The sequence below is a fragment of the Moschus berezovskii genome, chromosome 25 (assembly GCF_049115385.1).
Source record: "Moschus berezovskii isolate FMDL1 chromosome 25, NW_MosBer_1.0, whole genome shotgun sequence".
NCBI classification, from domain to species: domain Eukaryota; kingdom Metazoa; phylum Chordata; class Mammalia; order Artiodactyla; family Moschidae; genus Moschus; species Moschus berezovskii.
This window is the reverse complement of record NC_142484.1, coordinates 47,971,923-47,990,970: the sequence shown is the minus strand read 5'-3', so window position 1 is coordinate 47,990,970 and position 19,048 is coordinate 47,971,923. Positions and strand designations below refer to the sequence as shown.

General features: G+C 52.7%; 1 protein-coding gene and 1 pseudogene across 6 annotated transcripts in view; both read left to right on the top strand.

Annotated features, from left to right (window-relative positions):
- LOC129557789 (liprin-alpha-1-like) overlaps positions 1-19,048 on the top strand; it is a 263,237-nt gene that overhangs the window by 14,062 nt on the left and 230,127 nt on the right. The gene's annotated exons all lie outside the window — the stretch shown is intronic.
- On the top strand, positions 1,913-18,972 carry LOC129542147 (uncharacterized; annotated as a pseudogene).

Below are 19,048 nucleotides of genomic sequence, written 5' to 3'. Positions count from 1 at the left end.
GTCAGTCAGTCGTCGTCAATCAGCTGTCGTTTGCCCACCCGTCTCCCCTCCCCCGTCCTCCCACGTGCTCTGGTCATAGCGGTGCTGTGCTCCACAGCGTGTGTCCCCTTAGTCGGGTTTGTGCTGTGTCTTCATGTCTCATTAAATGCTGTGTTTCCCCCACAGCAGTAAGTTTGGATTAGCGTCTCACTCTGCAGTTACAGGAGAAGGCAATGGCACCCCGCTCCAGTACTCCCGCCTGGAAAATCCCATGGATGGAGGAGCCTGGTAGGCTTCAGTCCATGGGTCGCGAAGAGTCGGACACGACTGAGCGACTCCACTTTCCCTTTTCACTTTCATGCATTGGAGAAGGAAATGGCGACCCACTCCAGTGTTCTTGCCTGGAGAATCCCAGGGACCGGGGAGCCTGGTGGGCTGCCATCTATGGGGTCGCACAGCGTGGACATGACTGAAGCGACTTAGCAGCAGCAGCAGCAGCATGCAGTTACAAGCATAATGTAGATGGATCCTAAACTACATAACATGTGTAATTCATAAATGAGATGATCCTTACATAAAGAAATGACCCTCTTAAGTGTAGATTTAATGGACTTTTGACACAATATCCTTTCTGTGTTGGTGCTTGTATTTAAGACTCAATCTCATCAGCTATAGCACAGTTAATGTCTCTCTTAGACTCTTTAAAAAAAGTGTCTTCTATGGTTAATAAAATGTAAAGACTGCACCTGCTATTATGCTAGCTTTCATTCTTACATATTTTCACAGGAACCTGCTTTAATGAATTTATTTTGAGAAGTTTTAAATCAAATTCTGTGTAAGGATTTTACATTAATGTCCAGTAAGTGGTTAGATTTGTTCAATGTTGAAATAGGTATTATGGTAACTTCCTCATCAGTTAAATTGCTAATTTAATGTTGAACATGGTTTTTGTTGAGAGAAACTAACTTATAGAGAAGTTTGGCTGAGAATAGACAACTGTTAAGGCCCTTTATTGTACAGAATGCTGTGCTTTATTAAATCATGATGTTGCAATGGAATTGTATCTTCTGAGTAATAATTGATAGTGTTTCTCTAGTAAATCTTCAATAGCTTCTTTAATTTCTGTGGTCAAAAAAAAATGTTCTGTCTCCAGTTACATGTTCTCTAAATCTTCATCTCACTTATATGTTTGCAGTCTTTTTTGCTTTACTGTCTTTGCCTATACTGATTCTTGAATTTTTAGCTTCAGAGTCACAATAAATCTGGTTTGTCTTCATTTCTTTGCATGCATCTATCAGCCTAGTGATTTAAGGTAGCATCGTTGAAAGGTAAACTACTTAGTACTTTAGCATGCCTTTGTTTCTCTGTGAAGTATTAAATAGTCCTTACCGTTTAACGTGAATGAACACTATGTGGTTATGTACTGGTGAATAACTGACGTTTTAATGGAAGTAATGAAACTCACCCACCACGTAAAATATGCTGATGATTCTGTTGGAAATAGGTCATTCGTTGGGACAGTTGTAACAGTTTGCCTTTCTCCCACTTGTCTGCCTTCTAATCTTCTCATGCTTATTTATAATAGACATAGTATTATTGGTTATTTTTAAAATTTTATTTACTTATATTTTTGGCCGTGCTGCAAGCTTATGGGATCTTAGTTCGGCAACCAGGGATCAGACCAATGTCCTGGCAATGAAAGTACCAAATCCTAACCTCTGGACCACCATGGAATTTCCGCTCAGTAGACATGACTGTTAGATTTTCTTAAAAGACATAGATGTTAGATTTGCGGGAAGCCAATTTACTGATGGTGGGTAGCAGTGTGCAGGAGACTGCGCCGGGCACCGTGTCGAGTGCTTTCCAAGTCTGTCATCTCATCCCGCAGACAGCCAGGTGAGGGCCAGGCTGCTGTTATCCCCGTTCAGCAGACATGGACACTGAGGCTGAGAGAGGCTGGGCACCGTGCCCAGGCTGGCACACGCAGCAGTGCGGTGCGGACTGCTCTGATCAGAGCCTGGACGTGTACCCGTGGTCCCGTCCAGCACGCTTTCCTCCTGAGGCTCTCGTGTCCATCACGGCATCCCTGATGGAGGGAGCATCAGGAGGGAGCTCGGTGCCGCTCCCCTCAGTCACTTGGATGAGCCCCTGTTGTTGGAGTCCAGTGCCCCGAGGACTGGCCTTCCTTGTCCCTCTCCCGCTCCCAGCCCGCTGACCGAGCACTCCTAGCGCCTTCCCGCAGGTCTCGGGCAGCCGCACTCCAGTTCAGGCAGCTCAGTGCCCGGGAGCCCTTCTGCTGGGCACAGCAGGGCAGCGCCGTCACCCTGGGGTTGGTGGCCTGGGTGTGCCGCTCTGTCAAACCTCAACATGGATCAGCAGTAGGGCCCCATATGTCCCCTCCCCTTTGCACCTAACTCACATCTCCCTCCCCATTCCTCTGCTCTAGGTTGACACAAGATCATCTCTTAGTGAGGCCTAAGGGTGCTGTATGGAAACCACAGCGAGCGAGTTACACTCGCACTGCGTGTGAGCACTTCAGGGTGTAGCCCCCAGTCTGTGTGTTCCCGAGAAATACAAGCCAGACCCGTGGTGTTCACATGGAGGGGTTAGGTACCTTTTCTGTGTTTCTCTGGTCGTGATGGGTTCCAGTAACCTGAATCATCACTACAAATGATCTTGGGTGCTGGCACAAGCGGTGTCCTTTCCTCCTGCAAACAGAAAGGTCTGGACGGCTTTGCTGAGAGGTTTCTTACTCTTGCAACTGGTGCTCCTGAGCAGCTTCTGGCGATGAGCACAGTCCTTTCTTCGGGGCAGTTCATGCCATGCAGGGTTCACGGTGCTGGCATCGTTCTGCCCTCCTGCCCGGCAGGGCCATCTGGTTGTTGGATTCCAGGGAGGGCAGAACCCGGCTACAGGGAGGCTCTGGTCCGGGGTCTCTGCACTCAGTTGGGTGCTCTCGCTGCCCCACAGCCCTGCCTCTCTTGAACAAGACAGTCCTTTAAGATGGCATTAAGCTATAACAAGGGTTTATTTTGTACTTGGGGGAAAGCATAGCTAATAGATTTTCAAATAAGTTTCTGGTTATAATGTAAAACCTGTGAGATTGCCTTTTACGACAGTCTTTTGTTACCCAATCTTACACTTACCTCATCCCCTCAGCTGCCAACTATCCAGGAAGAGGTAGGAGGCATCGAAGGCAAAACCTCGACCCCTGCCTTACCGCAGTCCCTTCGGCTGGACCGGCTGCACACGGGGACACTGCACACAGCCAGCCACCAGGCCATCAGGGACACCTGCAAGTAAGGGGCCTGCACGCCTCGGCATCAGTTTCAGGAGCCCTGAGCCTCTTGTCTTGAAAGAGTTGCAAGGATGATTTGACAGGAATCCCACTGGGTTCGGTGCCTGTGTTTAGTGGTGGACTTCAGGTGCTGGGGGAGGAGAGCTCAGTGATTTTAGGACAGTCTCGACAGACTGACTCCTGTGGGAGCTTTCTTCCTGCTCTTGCTAGAGGTCTGCCGGGCCCGGGGCTCGCTCCTGATGGTGGCGGCCCCTTGCCCCTCGGGTTCACTCTTGAGGGTCCCTCCCTTTTCCTCAAGGGTCTCGTCTCAGGAGACTGTGTCCACTCCCGTGACTGACACTGTCCTCATTCAGACCACCACCTGCTGAGCTCCCGTCCTGAGCCAGGCAGCACTCGATGGAGGGCACGTGTGGTCACCTGACCAGCAGCCCTGCACGGTGTCCGTCGCTCTCCCGCCACGGCCAGGGGCGGTCACCGTGGGGGAGGCAGGGGGACTGCCCAGAGCGGGGGAGCTCGCCTTCTCTGGGAGTGTCGTCACCTGCCGAGCAGCGACCCTGAGGGAAGGTCAGAGCACCCTCTGCACCAGCTGGCCTGGAGTCAAGCCCTCCTTGGGCGAGAGCTAGAGGCAGGGAATCGCAGCTTCCCAAGGTGGTTGTCTGTGGCCGGGAGCCTGCATTGCTCGTGTGGAGTGTGCTTGGTGAAGGAGACTCCATGGTCTGCTGCGAGGTTGAGGCGCGGGTGTTGCTGGGGACCCAGTTCTATCAGTAGGTGCGGTGGACGGGTGTGTGTTTGCACAAGGGTGCCGGGTAACGGTCGTTTTCTCTCCCCGAAGCTCGACAGGCTCCCAGAACAGCTCTGGGAGCAACCCCAGCAGCAGTAGCCAGGACTCGCCGCACAAAGCGGCAAAAAACAAAAGCATCAGGTACTCCATCAGCCGCATATTTCAAAAGAAGTAAAAGGGCCGGCCAGGACACCCCAGCAAGGAGGCATTAGGACCAGGTGGGTGCTTCACCGTTCAGAATTAGGGGGCCTGCAGGCATGTCCCTTCTGTGTCTCCCCCGTCATCCCCACGAAGCACCTGTCACTCACGCTGGGGGTCTTCCTGGGGGCAGGAGCGGAGGAGGCGTCTGTCTTCTCGGTGGGTCTGAGATGATCTGATGAGTTAATGAGTGGTTGGGTGGATGGATGGATGAATTCGTCAGTGGATGGGTGGATGGATTAGTGAGTGGATGGATGGATGAACAGATGGCTGGCTGGATGGGTGGATGAAGGGAGCGTGGAATGAATAAAGCAGATGTTTATACCCCAATGCTAGAAACATATTCTCCGAAATTGCTTGAGTAGGAGCTGGGCAATGATTGTTTCCTCCAGAACAGTGACAGGTGTTTGGAAACGGCTAAGTGCTCATCAGTGAGGGGTGAGGTACAATCTGTGGACAGCCCACAAGGAACAGCCCCCTCCTTCCTGCCGCCGTCCCCACCCCCAGGAGCCGGTCAGGGGCTCTGCCCATGGCCCCCGTCCCACCCCACAGCCTCACAGGTCCCCCTGGGGGCTCCTCAGCACACAGTGTCATCACCAGGCCCCCACCTCGCTCGGTGCCATCTCCTGGAGGACAGGGTGTTTTCCTGCCTGTCCAGCCAGATATTTGCTGAGTGTCTTGTTTGTGCTGGGTGTGGGATGTACAGGGGTAAGGAAAGCAGATGTGGTCTGGAGCACAGTTAAGGGACAAGAGGGGAAAGGGAGCAGGTTATTACATCTCTTCCTGTTATTCAGAAATACAGCGCTGCGAGGGATGCTGCATTGACTGTGTACCAGATGCTGCGCGTGCCCCTCACCAAGCAGGGGCTGCCACCTCCCGATTTACAGAGGAGACATGGCCCCGCGGTTAGGGAGTGGTGAGGCAGGTTCACACCCACGCAGCGGGACCAGGCCCTTTGCCAAACCCCAGCCGCCTCTCCAGTGGATGCAGCAGGAATGAGATGGTTTTATGGCATCACTGATTCAATGGACGTGCATTTAAGCAAACTCCAGGAGATAGTGAAGGACAAGAAAGCCTGGAGTGCTGCCGTCCCTGGAGCGGCAAAGATTCGGACACAACTGAGCGACTGAACTAAAACCTGAGTGTGTGCTGAACTGCTTCAGTCGTGTCTGACACTCTGCAAGCCCAGGGACTGTCGCCCACTAGCTCCTCTGTCCAGGGGATTCTCCAGGCAAGAATACTGGAGTGGGTTGTCATGCCCTCCTCCAGGGCATCTTCTTGACCCAGGGATCAAACCCACGTTTCTTGTTATCTCTTGCATTGGCAGGCAGGATCTTTAGCACGAACGCCACCTGGAAAGCCCCAGTGAACGTTGACAACTAGGAAATGCAGAAAATAAGGGCTGCTCCTAAGTTAAAGCAGAAGAGCAGCGAGCACAGTTTGTAAAGAGGGAAACGCAGGATGAACGACAGCAGTACTGCGTCCCCAGAGCTGCCGGCGGTAACATCTCTTGAGTGCTTGGCCGGGCAGCATCCCTGAGTGAGCTAAGACATCACTGCTCTCCTTCCAGTGCTGCTGCGGGGCTCTCTGTGGGCGGCCACCCTCATCCCCTGCCCTGCCACCCTCTGGGGCCCGGCTGTCCCCCGAGATCTTTTCAGCCCTTGAGCTTGGGTGTTCCCAGCCCTCTGCCACGCAGGACTGGGACGCAACTCAGGACTTGGGCTTGAGACATCAAGGAGACCGTGAATCTGGAAGGACACCGCCCTGGGGCCTGTGAGAGAGCAGGAAAGCAAAGCCCCCACGGGGAGGAAGCAGAGCTGGGGAACGTGCCCACAGCCACCACTGCCTCCTGCACAAGTGCCTCTTCTTTGCCTCTCCTTGACCTGAAAGAAACCCCAGCTTCTGCTGCTCCGCAGGTGATTCCTAAAAATGCACCTCCTGCAAGAGCTGTTGTCCTGCTGCACTGGGGCTGCCTGAGTGTGCTAAGGAACGTCAGAAAAGTGGGGGTGCCACACCTCATACTGGAGGTGGGGGGCCTGATACCGGGAATGGTCTCATGCCTGTGGAGGGCCTGATGCCGGACTAGGGTCTCATGCAGGGAGGGCCTGATGCTGGGGGAGGGTCTGTGTTGCACTAGGGCCTGATATTTTGGGAAACCTCTGATGCTGGCCTAAGGTCTGATGCTGGGGGAGTGCCTGACGCTGGGGCAGGGTCTAATGCTGGGGGAAGGTCTGATTCTGCTAGGTCCTGAAGCTGGGAGGGAACGTCTGATGCTGGGGGGGAACGTCTGATGCTGGGGGGGAACTTCTGATGCTGGACTCGGGTCTTATGCTGGGGAAGGTGAGATGCTGGACTAGGTCCTGAAGCTGGAGGGAACGTACGATGCTGGGGGAATGTCGGATGCTGGACTAGGGCCTATGTTGGGGGGAACCTCTGATGCTGGATTAGGGCCTGATGCTGTGGGATGGCCTGATGCTGGACTCGGGTCTATGTTGGGGGGAACCTCTTATGCTGGACTAGGGTGTGATGCTGGACTAGGATCTGATGCTGGGGGAGGGTCTGATGCTGGGGGAATGTCGGATGCTGGACTAGGGCCTGATGCTGGGGGATGGCCTGATGCTGGACTAGGGTCTGATGCTGGGGGAAGGCCTGATACTGGACTAGGTTCTGATACTGGGGGAGGGTCTGATGCTTGGGAAAGGTCTGATGCGGGGGAAGGAGTTAATGCTGGAGGAACCTCTGATGCTGGACTAGGGTCTGATGCTGGGGGAAGGTGAGATGCTGGACTAGGGCCTGAAGCTGGAGGGAATGAATGTCTGATGCTGGACTAGGGTGTGATGCGGGGGGAAGGCCTGATGCTGGACTATGGTGTGATGCTGGGGGAGGCCTGGTGCTGGACTAGGGTCTGATGCTGGGGGAAGGTGAGATGCTGGACTAGGGCCTGAAGCTGGAGGGAATGAATGTCTGGTGCTGGACTAGGGTGTGATGCGGGGGGAAGGCCTGATGCTGGACTATGGTGTGATGCTGGGGGAGGGCCTGGTGCTGGACTAGGGTCTGATGCTGGGGGAAGGTGAGATGCTGGACTAGGGCCTGAAGCTGCAGGGAATGAATGTCTGGTGCTGGACTAGGGTCTGATGCTGGGGGAAGGCCTGATGCTGGACTAGGGTCTGATGCTGGGGGAAGGCCTGGTGCTGGACTAGGGGAGGGCCTGGTGCTGGACTACGGTGTGATGCTGGGGGAGGGCCTGGTGCTGGACTAAGGGCTGATGCTGGACTAGGGTGTGATGCTGGGGGAAGGCCTGATACTGGACTCTGGTCTGATGCTGGGGGAGGGTCTGATGCTTGGAAAAGGTCTGATGGGGGAGGGCTTAATGCTGGAGGAACCTCTGATGCTGGACTAGGGTCTGAATCTGAAGTAGGGCCTGATGCTAGGGGAGTGCCTGATGCTGGGGGAGGGTCTGATGCTGGAGTGGGCCTCATGCTACCGGCAAGCGTCTGAGGCTGGGGGAACCCTCTGATGCTGGGTTAGGGTCTGATTAAAAACCCTGTAATGAAATATCTTCGGGTCCACATAACAAGTATCAACAGATTAAAGATTGCATCGAGTTGAAAATGTAGTCTCTGTCGTATCCTGGACGCTTCTAATCACCTGTAGAAGTAGTGCGCGTAAACTGGAAACACACAGACGAGTCAGTCCTGGGATGGCGGCTGGTGCCCGAGCCCCTGCCCCTCCAGACACCCCACCCCCACCCCATTCTGGGCTTCAGGGGCTTTGAGAATTCAGAGAAACACGGAGGACCAAGCAGATCAAGGAGAGATCTCTGTGGCGGACTTTATTCTGACATACAGCTAAAAGCTGCTGGTAACAATCCCCAAAACGCAATCCAGCTTTCTAGCTGAGAGGGGAACAGGACAGAGCAGACAGCCTCCTACCCTCAGAGCGGCTCGAGCAGAGCTGGGCCGCTGGGCCGGCCCCACCAGAGGACCGCCCAGAGCAGCACCTGCAAGGGAGGGTGGCCCCTCAGCGGCGGCCGAGCCGCAGATGCCGGTGCACCTCCGTGAGAAATGCTGGCCTCCGCACTGAGAGGCTCAGGACAGGGCAGCCTCGAGAACCCTGACACCCTGGGCCCTGCTCCCTCTGAGACCGTGCACGCAGGGCATGGCCGGCAGCACTGCCGCTGTGGGAGGGACACCCGTGCCCACGGACGCGCGGGAGCCTCGGGCCGTGCTCTGACCAGTCCGGTGCCAGCCGGGCGCCAAGGTCACGTTCTCTGATGCTGAGGGCTCTCGCGGGCCGACCTCCGGAGACCCGCTGACCCTCCACTCCCAGGGCGTGGCCTCCGTGCCCCCGCGGGACCAGGCCGGCCAGTACTCACCCCGAAGCTCAGCAGGAGCAAGTCCTGACTGTAGCGGAATCCAGCCTCTGTGTTCCCGCCACGCTGCCTGGTCCCATGAGCGCGGGAGGAAGCGTGCAAACACAGAGTGCGGCTAGCCGTGCAACGTCACACGAGGCATGAGGACACACACACTCACACCTGCAGCAGCGCCCACTCCTACTGAGGGTCTGGGGAACCTTCTAGAGGGAGGATGAGCCGGGAAGAGCGAGCCTGGGGGCTGCCATCTGGGGGTCCCTGCCACCCGGGGTGGGGCGGTCACACTAGAGCAGCAATGGCACATTCGATGACAGAAACGCCGACATGGGGACAGCTCCTCCACGTGAGCAGCTGCCAGTCTCTCCTTAGACCTCCAGATTCACACAGCTCCAGATTCACAGGGCTGCGGGACCTCTCTTCCAGCCCTCAGGACGGTCTGTGAGACGGGACCTGGGGAGGGACTGGCTACTTGCGGGTCAGTGGCCGGGGCCCGGTGGCCTGGAGCCCCGTGATCTGCTGTTCTGGGGGCCAGGCCGCTCTCCCTAGGCCGCTTCAGGGAGGGCCGAGCACGGGGCTGATCTAAGAAAGTGGAAACTCAGTCTCAGCCTCCCTCAGAAATGTCACCACAGACGTTGTTTTCTCAACACAACACAGGCTGTAGGGCCCAATGCATCAGCCCCGACCCACACCCAAGTGACTAAGAAATCTCCATAACCCCCTAGCAGAAACCCGCTGCTCCCAATTCAACGTTTCCTGTCTTTCCCTGGGCCCTCCAGGAACACATCTGATGAGTCTCTGGCCAGGGTTCCAGAGAGGGCTGAAGACAGCGGGGGCTACTGATGGAGCAGGCCAGCTGTCTAAACCCTCTGATTCTAGGAGCCCCGGACACCTGCTGCACTGCAACTTCAAAAGCCATGAAAACAACCCAGTTACACAGTGTGTGCCCTGCCTATCTCACGCGGTTTGTAAAAGGTCATCTCCCATATATTAGATTCCCAACACCTCTTTCTAGGATTGTTTCTAATAATGTCTACATCACCATGTGCATCTGTCAGGGAAATGTTGGATTTATAATGAGAATGGAAAATAAAAATACAAGCAGTTAGACTCTTCAATCGACTGAAAGCTAAGCTACACTTAAGATTTGTAAAAATGAACTGCATGCTCCTTGGAAGAAAATTGCAGTTTAAAAAAGAGAGTCACTGGGTTCCCCCCACCCCTGGTTAAGCGTATGATTGAGTTTTGGGAAGAGACGATGCAGCTTCCCCGTCAGCCTCCTCACCGAAAGCGCCCAGCTTAGCACAGGCTTTACCTAAGTGTACTTTGCTCTGTGAGTGCAAGTGAGAGCAAAGCTTATAAATCTACTCATGGGAAGGGCTAATAACAGGGAACAAATGGCACCAAAAAGACCCTCCAGGCCCGTTCCCACAGGGTGAGTGCACACTTCTTCTGGGAACCCCGAGTGCGGCCGGCGCAGCCAACCGGGGAGAAAGGAGCCGCTGAGATGCCCCTCTCACGGACAGGACACTGCGGGGTCGGGGGGGCGCACAGGGCGTCTCCTGAGCCGCAGAGCCCGACCCCGGCCCAGGCTGTCTGCCCATCGGTCTTGCCATCAAGTGGGGACACGGCGGCCCTGAGTGCCCAGCCTGAAGTAGCAGCGTTCTCTGGCAGAGAGGCTGTCAGAGGGAAACCAGAGCTGGGTCTAAAAGGACAACTGCCAGGCCGGTGTATTCACGGCCTGGCCGAACTCGGGGCAGGACCTCTCCCGGCCTCAGCTTCTTCCTCCGCCCCATCGACTGACAGCGTGCAAGGGGCTGACTGCGGTGAGGACGGGGGAGGACAGGAAGGTGGACGCTGCTGTCGATGAAACTGGACTGGGAGTCCTCCCAGTGCGGAGAGCCCTTGAGGGGCAACTGGTGCGGCCTGAGAGCGATCCTACCGTTTCACGAAAGAGCTCTTGAGAGCTGCCAGCCACACACACATCTCTACAAGCACGGGTGTCAATCTAATGCTCTGAGAACACACACGCGTCTCAGCTTTATTTGTTGGAAGACTATGCTAGTATTCAACCAGACAAGAACTTGAAAAAAACCACCACCGTGACGGTTAAACGTTTATGAACAGATGGGATTCACTGTGGAGCACTGACCCTTGGGCATGCAATGGCACTAAGGAGCCCTGTCACCTGGGAAGCAGGCCTTTCCAGCTCATCGCCATTCTAGCCCAGGGCTGCGCACACCGCCCGACCTGTCCCCTGCCATCCGGCTGCATCTTCTCTGGCTGCCCCGAGGGCGAGGGCAGAGAGGACGGGACCCGGAAGTTTGCGGGCAGAGCCTCTGCGCGCCCAGCAGCTGAGCCACGGACATCCTGTGGTCTGAATTTTTTCCTCCAAGAAGGTGCCCTCCTAAAGCTTTTATCATCGTCCTTGGAAATTACAGGACAGAAAACAAGACATTTTAAAACAAAGGGCAAAAACAAAAAGCCACCAGCCCTTTAAAACGGCTGAGTTTGCCACTGCACTTTTGTCCACGTGTATTTGACCCTGTTTGTGATGACCGGGTGACTGATTTGCCCAAACTGGGAACAGAGGAGCGTGGCACAGGGTGGGGTAACACACGTGCCAGGACCCTGACTGGACCCTGACTGGACTGCCCTGGCTACTGCCCTGGCTGCCCGGGTGGACATTCCTCCTGACAGTTAGCAGGTTTCCCTTCTCATCTTGGAGAAACTGCCTCTTGCTCTATAATACAACACACGGTCATTTGCCATGGAAACATTTTCAAGCTATAACCAGTTCTGTCTCACGCTGGGACAGAGCCAACGGATGCTTTTTCAGGTGTCTGATTCTCCTTGTCAAACTCAAGTCTCCCTAGTTCCAATGAAGAGAAGAACTATAATGTGGGAGTGAACGAGTGTGTCAGGGGAAATCAATGTTTTGTATGTTTTCAATACACTTACGAAAGAGTCCCCCAAAGCACACGGGCCCTAGAATAGGGTAAGGTCATCCAGTTGCTCCCCAAAACACAACTCCTAAGTTCCTAAGTGGAACCAATGTTTTAATATAAAATATTTTTGATGGGGGCTAAAATTTAAATAGGTTTTCTTATGACACAAATGAACTCAATCACAGCTAGAAGAGTCTTCAAATGGGCCATCTCCCCCACCATATTTTTATCTTTACTTTCCTTCTTAGTAAAAACTGGAGATGAAAATGGCACTTACATGCACAGGGCTCTAGTAAGGATTAAATGAAGGAACCTATGAAGGTACCTGGACTCGTTCAATAAGTTTTGTTATTGCCGCTGTTACCAGTGATCTATTTTCTGAACATTCGGGGAGGTCTTACCCTGGGTTTAATGGGTAATATCTGTTTTGAAAGTTTATTTTATTTACTTTTGGCTGTGCTGGGTCTTTGGTGCTATGTGCAGACTTTCTCCAGTTATCATGGGCGGGCTTCACGATGTGGTGGCTTCTCTTGTTGTGGAGCCCAGGCTCGAGGGCACAAGAGCTTGTCTGCCTTGTGGCGTATGGGACCTTCCCAGGCCAGAGATTGAACTGATGGCCCCTGCATTAGCAGGCGGATGATTCTGACCTACTGGACCACCAGGGATGTCCTGTAGCTAACACCTTATTTAAAATCGCTTCCTTGAACTCCAGCGCTTAGAGGCACGTGCACACAGCAAGGCGCTCCCCCAGGGAGACCCTGCATGGACAGCCTGCGCCCACTTTGGCCTCCCCACCCGCCTTGTAACTGAAATGCCTCCGCCTTGCTCCCTCCCCAGCTAAGAAGCTCCCACTCCATCTTCAAGGCCACTCCCTCCAGTCTGGGCACAGGACCACGATGCCTCCTCAAGTCCTTTGACGAGAGGCCAGAGCAGTGTTCTTCACACTTAAATGCGTGCACAGCAGGTCTTGTCTTCTCGACTCTGGAGTTATCTGCAGCATGCAGCAGCATTTGTGAGTAGAACAGGACACGTGGCACAGTTAACAGGGAAATCTCTGGAGCCGTGGAGAAATGCTCTTAACCTCAAGACACATAACCTGAGGACCGATGTGAGCCCAAGGACAGAGCACAAGTTCTCCGGCCACAGAGGTCGATCTCAAACACACTCCTTTATATCCCTCTCTCCTCTGTGATGATGCAAGGTGTTTTTCTCCACGGAAAGCATGTCCTGAATTTTTCTTTCTAATAGGAAATCACTGAGGCTGCTTATACACCGGGAAGCAAGAAATAGGACTGCACTAGCCTTTCAGTTCATTCTGGCTTTCTTCTCTTTTCCTTTCCAGTTCTTTTCGGTCATAATTCAACCTTCGCAGGCACATAATTCCACACTGGAAACTGTTTCTGTTTCCAAGAGAAAGAGAATAAATTTAGAGCTGCCACAGGCTAACCTCGCTCAGCCAGCCAGGAAGAACTACTCGCACTGACTGGCCTGTGAAGGCCCAGCCGCGCTCAGCTGCCCACGAAGGGCTTTCCTGGTCCAGGGGCCCAGCAGCCGCGCCTGCACAAGGCTCCGTGAAGCGGCTACGGTACCGCGGGAGCCCCAGGTTGGGCAGCCACTCGTTGCCAGTTCACTCGTGGTTCATGCCCCCGGACGTGAGGGTCTGCTTTTAATAACTGAGGATGATTAATTCAGGAAAAAATAAAAAAAAAAACCCATGGAAGCAGTCACAAGGGCCATTTATCATCTTGAAAATGGATTTTTAAACAATTACATATTCTCAAAGGCTAAGCTAAAGACAACATTATTGCTCATAACTTCAAAATAATTTGATCTTTTATTTGTTACCTTTTAAATTCGCTGGCAAAATTTTATGCAAAGAAATTATACCATTAAAAGTCTGACTCATCTGTGCCAATAAAATTAACCTATCTGCCAAACCATAAGTGCAGTTGTGCGGTAGTTTGAGCTTTCTTTGGCATTCCTTTCTTTGGGATTGGAATGAAGACTGACCTTTTCCAGTCCTGTGGCCACTGCTGAGTTTTCCAAATTTGCTGGCATATTGAGTGCAGCACTTTCACAGCATCATCTTTCAGGATCTGAAATAGCTCAACTGGAATTCCATCACCTCCACTAGCTTTGTTCGTAGTGATGCTCTCTAAGGCCCACTTGACTTCACATTCCAAGATGTCTGGCTCTAGGTCAGTGATCACATTATCGTGACTATCTTGGTCGTGAAGATCTTTTTTGTACAGTTCTTCTGTGTATTCTTGCCACCTCTTCTTAATATCTTCTGCTTCTGTTAGGTCCATACCATTTCTGTCCTTTATCGAGCCCATCTTTGCATGAAATGTTCCCTTGGTATCTCTAATTTTCCTGAAGAGATCTCTTGTCTTTCCTATTCTGTTGTTTTCCTCTATTTCTTTGCATTGATCGCTGAGGAAGGCTTTCTTATCTCTCCTTGCTATTCTTTGGAACTCTGCATTCGGATGCTTATATCTTTCCTTTTCGCTTCTCTTCTTTTCGCAGCTATTTGTAAGGCCTCCTCAGATAGCCATTTTGCTTTTTTGCATTTCTTTTCCATGGGGATGGTCTTGATCCCTGCCTCCTGCACAATATCATGAACCTCCATCCATAGTTCATCAGGCACTCTGTCTATCAGATCTAGTCCCTTAAATCTATTTCTCACTTCCACTGTATTTGATTGAGGTCATACCTGAATAGTCTAGTGGTTTTCCCTACTTTCTTCAATTTCAGTCTGAATTTGGCAATAAGGAATTCATGACCTGAGCCACAGTCAGCTCCTGGTCTTGTTTTTGCAAACTGTATACAGCTTCTCCATCTTTGGCTGCAAAGAATATAATCAATCTGATTTTGGAGTTGACCATCTGGCGATGTCCATGTGTAGAGTCTTCTCTTGTGTTTTTAAAAGAGGGTGTTTGTTATGACCAGTGAGTTCTCTTGGCAAAACTCTATTAGCCTTTGCCCTGCTTCATTCTGTGCTCCAAGGCCAAATTTGCCTGTTACTCCAGGTGTTTTTTAACTTCCTACTTTCGCATTCCAGTCCCTTATAATGAAAAGGACATCTTTTTTGGATGTTAGTTCTAAAAGGTCTTGTAGGTCTTCACTGAACCATTCAACTTCGGCTTCTTCAGCATTACTGGTTGGGGTGTAGGCTTGGATTACTTGTAATATTGAATGGTTTGCTTTGGAAACGAACAGAGATCATTCTGTCGTTTTTGAGATTGCATCCAAGTACTATTGCCTTTCGGACTCTTGTTGACCATGATGGCTACTCCATTTCTTCTAAGGGATTCCTGCCCACAGTAGTAGATACAATGCTCATCTGAGTTAAATTCACCCATTCCAGTCCATTTTAGTTCACTGATTCCTGGAATGTCTACGTTCACTCTTGCCATCTCCTGTTTGACCACTTCCAATTTGCCTTGATTCAGGGACCTAACATTCCAGGTTCCTATGCAATATTGCTCTTTACAGCATCGGACCTTGCTTCTATCACCAGTCACCTCCACAACTGGGTATTGGTTTTGCTTTGGCTCCATCCCTTCATTCTTTCTGGAGTTATTTCTCCACTGAGCTCCAGGAGCATACTGGGCACCTACCGACCTGGGGAATTCCTCATTCAGTATCCTATCACTTTGCCTTTTCATACTGTTCATGGGGTTCTCAAGGCAAGTATACTGAAGTGGTTTGCCATTCCCTTCTCCCGTGGACCACATTCTGTCAGAACCGCACAACTGCACTCATCTCACACGCTAGTAAAGTCATGCTCAAAATTCTCCAAGCCAGACTTCAGCAATACGTGAACCGTGAACTTCCAGACGTTCAAGCTGGTTTTAGAAACAGCAGAGGAACCAGAGATCAAATTGCCAACATCCGCTGCATCATGGAAAAAGCAAGAGAGTTCCAGAAAAACGTCTATTTCTGCTTCATTGACTATGCCAAAGCCTTTGACTGTGTGGATCACAATAAACTGTGGAAAATTCTGAAAGAGATGGGAATACCAAAACACCTGAACTGCCTCTTGAGAAACCTGTGTGCAGGTCAGGAAGCAACAGTCAGAACTTCACATGGAACAACAGACTGGTTCCAAATAGGGAAAGGAGTACATCAAGGCTGTATATTGTCACCCTGCTTCTTTATTGTTCTATTCCTTTGTTTGTTGTGTTTTTTTTAGATTCTACATATAAGGATATGATACTGTGTTTATCTTTCTCTGACTTTCTTCACTTAGCGTGTTATGTTGCTGTGAAAGTCACTCAGTCCTGTCCTACTCTTTGCAACCCCATGGATACAGTCCGTGGAATCCTCCAGGCCAGAATACTGAAATGGGTAGCCTTTCCCTTCTACAGGGGATCTTCCCAACCCAGGGATCAAACCTAGGTCTCCTGCATTGTGGGCAGATTCTTGACCAGCTGAGCCACAAGGGAAGCCCAAGAATACTGGAGTGGGTAGCCTATCCCTTCTCCAGCGGATCTTCCCAGCCCAGGAACTGAAGCGGGGTCTCCTGCATTGCAGGCGGATTCTTTACCAACCGAACTAGCAGGGAATCACTTCGCATAATGCCCTCCAAGTCCAACCAGGTGGCTGCAAGCGGCAATATTTCATCCTTTTTATGGCGGAGTAGTATTCCATTGTGTCCGGTGTCCTCTTAAACTGGTTTCATCCTCACACTGCCCAGGACCCCTCCCCTCCCTGCCAATGCCATGCACTGAGGCCAGGTTATCTCTCCACTCCCCCCATTCCTCGCTCTTCGCCATTAAACTAAAGACAGGCCCATCCCATTTGGGCTCATTATCCCCCAGGAGACTGGGGAGATGCGTTTGGGACCCTCAAGGTCACTTTGTCCCTTTACCCCCTGGGATTTGGGTCCAGGCTGCTTTCAGGGTCTCCCTACCCCATGAGTGCAGCATCACTTAGGTATGTACGTGTGGGTAAAGGAATAGTTTGGGGGCGTGGTCCCCTAGGCCACCATTTTTCAGCTCGTTTCTTCGTAAGAGCTGCCTTTACAGGCAACCCAAGCTATTCCTCACTCTGCAGCTTTACCTCGTTTCCATTTTAGAAACTGAGGGGAAACACAGAAGACTGTTGAAATAAAGCTAGACTTAACTGGGTGGAATGGGGACATTTGCTTTGCTTATCTGAGGAGTCACTGGGCAGCTCAGAGGAATGCAGTGACAGTGGTTCTCAGGGGCCAGGGGGTCCCTTATTCCACTCTTTGGGGGTGAGAGTGCTGCTGGAGATGGCACTGAATAAGACGACCGGCCCTTCCCTTGCCACCCAAGCACCTTGGTGATCCCGAGGCCATCGCTGTGCACACCCGCATTTCTGTCCAGGTTGGTCGCATAACATGACGGCCCCAATCACTGCATCCCCTAACTGCAAGGCCCTTGATCTGAAACCCCTCCCCTGCTGCCCCCGTAATTCAATCTTGGTGTGACATTGTTGTCACCCCCTTGCACCTCCTACAAGGGCCATGAAGTTTCAGAATCAAAAAATAACCGAAAAATAGTGATATTTTAAAAAGTGTTTCAGATCAGGAAAACTTTTCTTCCAGCAAAATCTTACACAGGAGGCCCACAATGTAAAACAAGGGGAAAATGGCAGATGGGGTCTTACCCCCATGACTCGGCTCCCACAGGAAGCTGTGTGGGACGTGCAGGCGCCCGCCTTGCTCACAGATGAGGAGACGTGGGGGTGACAGGTGCACAGCCAGCAGAGGCTGGGAGGGGTGGATCCGGGAGTCCCAGCTCCCTGGCCATTGTCCGTGGGGCTCGGTGTGGGCATTCTGCTCTCTTGGCAGGGCGTGGGTTCAGTGGGGATCAGGCAGGATGGGGGCACTGGGAGGGACAGGAACTGCACTCCCAATCCTATTGGGATTGTTTCCCCTAATATCCCTTCTCCCCAGGGATGCTGTGCGCTCGCTGAGATCTGGACTTTGCTGCTCTTCCATCCAGAGTTCAAAGTCATCAGCCGTTCCTTTTGGGGTGGGGTGGCAATTGTCGTGGTCTATGCGCAGGTTGGAAAAGAATTTCCAGACACGGGGCAGAATGAGAGGAGAAGAGAGTTTACTAGAGCAGGAGATGCTGTTAGACCAGTGGGCTGGCTCAAGACAGAGACAGCGCCTTTCGTGGGCTGGTAGCCAATTTTTATAGCCTCAAGAAAAAGAAACTTCCTGCTAGAAGGGTGGTGTCAGGTGATTGGTTAGGATGCTGTAGGACGGGTATTTTTGTCTAATGTGGGGTCAGGGAGCTGGCCAGTTTAGAGCAGGGGGGCTCGTGATAACACAGCTTCCCTGGTGGCTCAGACGGTAAAGAATCTGCCTGCAGTGCAGGAGACGTGGGTCTGATCCCTGGGTCAGGGAGGATCCCCTGGAGAAGGGAATGGAAACCCACTCCAGTATTCTGGCCTGGAGGATTCCATGGACAGGGGATCCTGACGGGCTAGAGCCCATGGGGTGACTTTGGTAAAGGACTCCACGGGGATGGGAGAAAAGGAGGCAGGGTGATCGGTGATGAAGGAGGAGAGAAAGAGGAGCCCGGGGATTAGCCTGAGAGGGAGGCCAGAGGACTGAGCTTTTTCTACAGCCCTCTGTCTGAATTCTGGGGTGCTCTCCTTCCTTCCCTCCTGCACCCCCTAGGGTTCCAGAGGCAGCCAGCACCCCTCATCTTTAACAAGCACCCTGATCTCAGCTTTGCTCCCCTCTTTCTCCTCAGGAGGACCTCACCACCCTGCCGAGTGCTGCCTCACCTATGTGAGCCGGGCAGTCCCCCGGCAGCGTGTTTCAAGCTATTATGAGACCAGCAGCCAGTGCGCCAAGCCTGGGATCGTGTAGGTGGCACCCACACACCGCCCTGGGGGAGGGGGAGCCCGTAGGCCTGGGAGCACGGTGGGGAAGGGGAGGGGGGAGAATGCAGGATGGGTGCTCCCCAGAGTGCTCTCAGGTGTGTCCATAGAGAGAAGCAGCACAAGGTGGGGTGGGGGAAAGCAGACTTGGGGCTCTGGGGCCATTGGGGGGCCTGCTGGGGCCAGGAGGAAGCTGGGCCCATGGATAAGGGTGTGGGGGGGAGGAGAAGGGGGGGCAAGGGACACTTCCTGGGTGGGGCAAGGAGACTGGATGGGTCTGAGGGGCTGGAGGGTGTATCTCAGAAAAGACGCTGGCCCTGGGCTGCCTCTAACTAAGGAAGGGGAACCAGTGTGGGCAGGATGAGGAATCCGTGAAGAAGAAAGGACTGGCTCTCGCTCCCTGGCTCCCGGAGCCTCGGGTGGTCATCCTTCTCCCCTCTCGTTCCACAGCTTCATCACCAAGAAGGGCCGTTACATCTCTGCCAACCCCCGTGGTGGCTGGGTCCGGGACTATATCAAGGAACTGGAGGAGTGACCCAGAAGTAATGGAGAAGGACACAGCTCGGGATTACTAAATATCCCCACTGGCAGCGGACTTGAGGACACTGGTG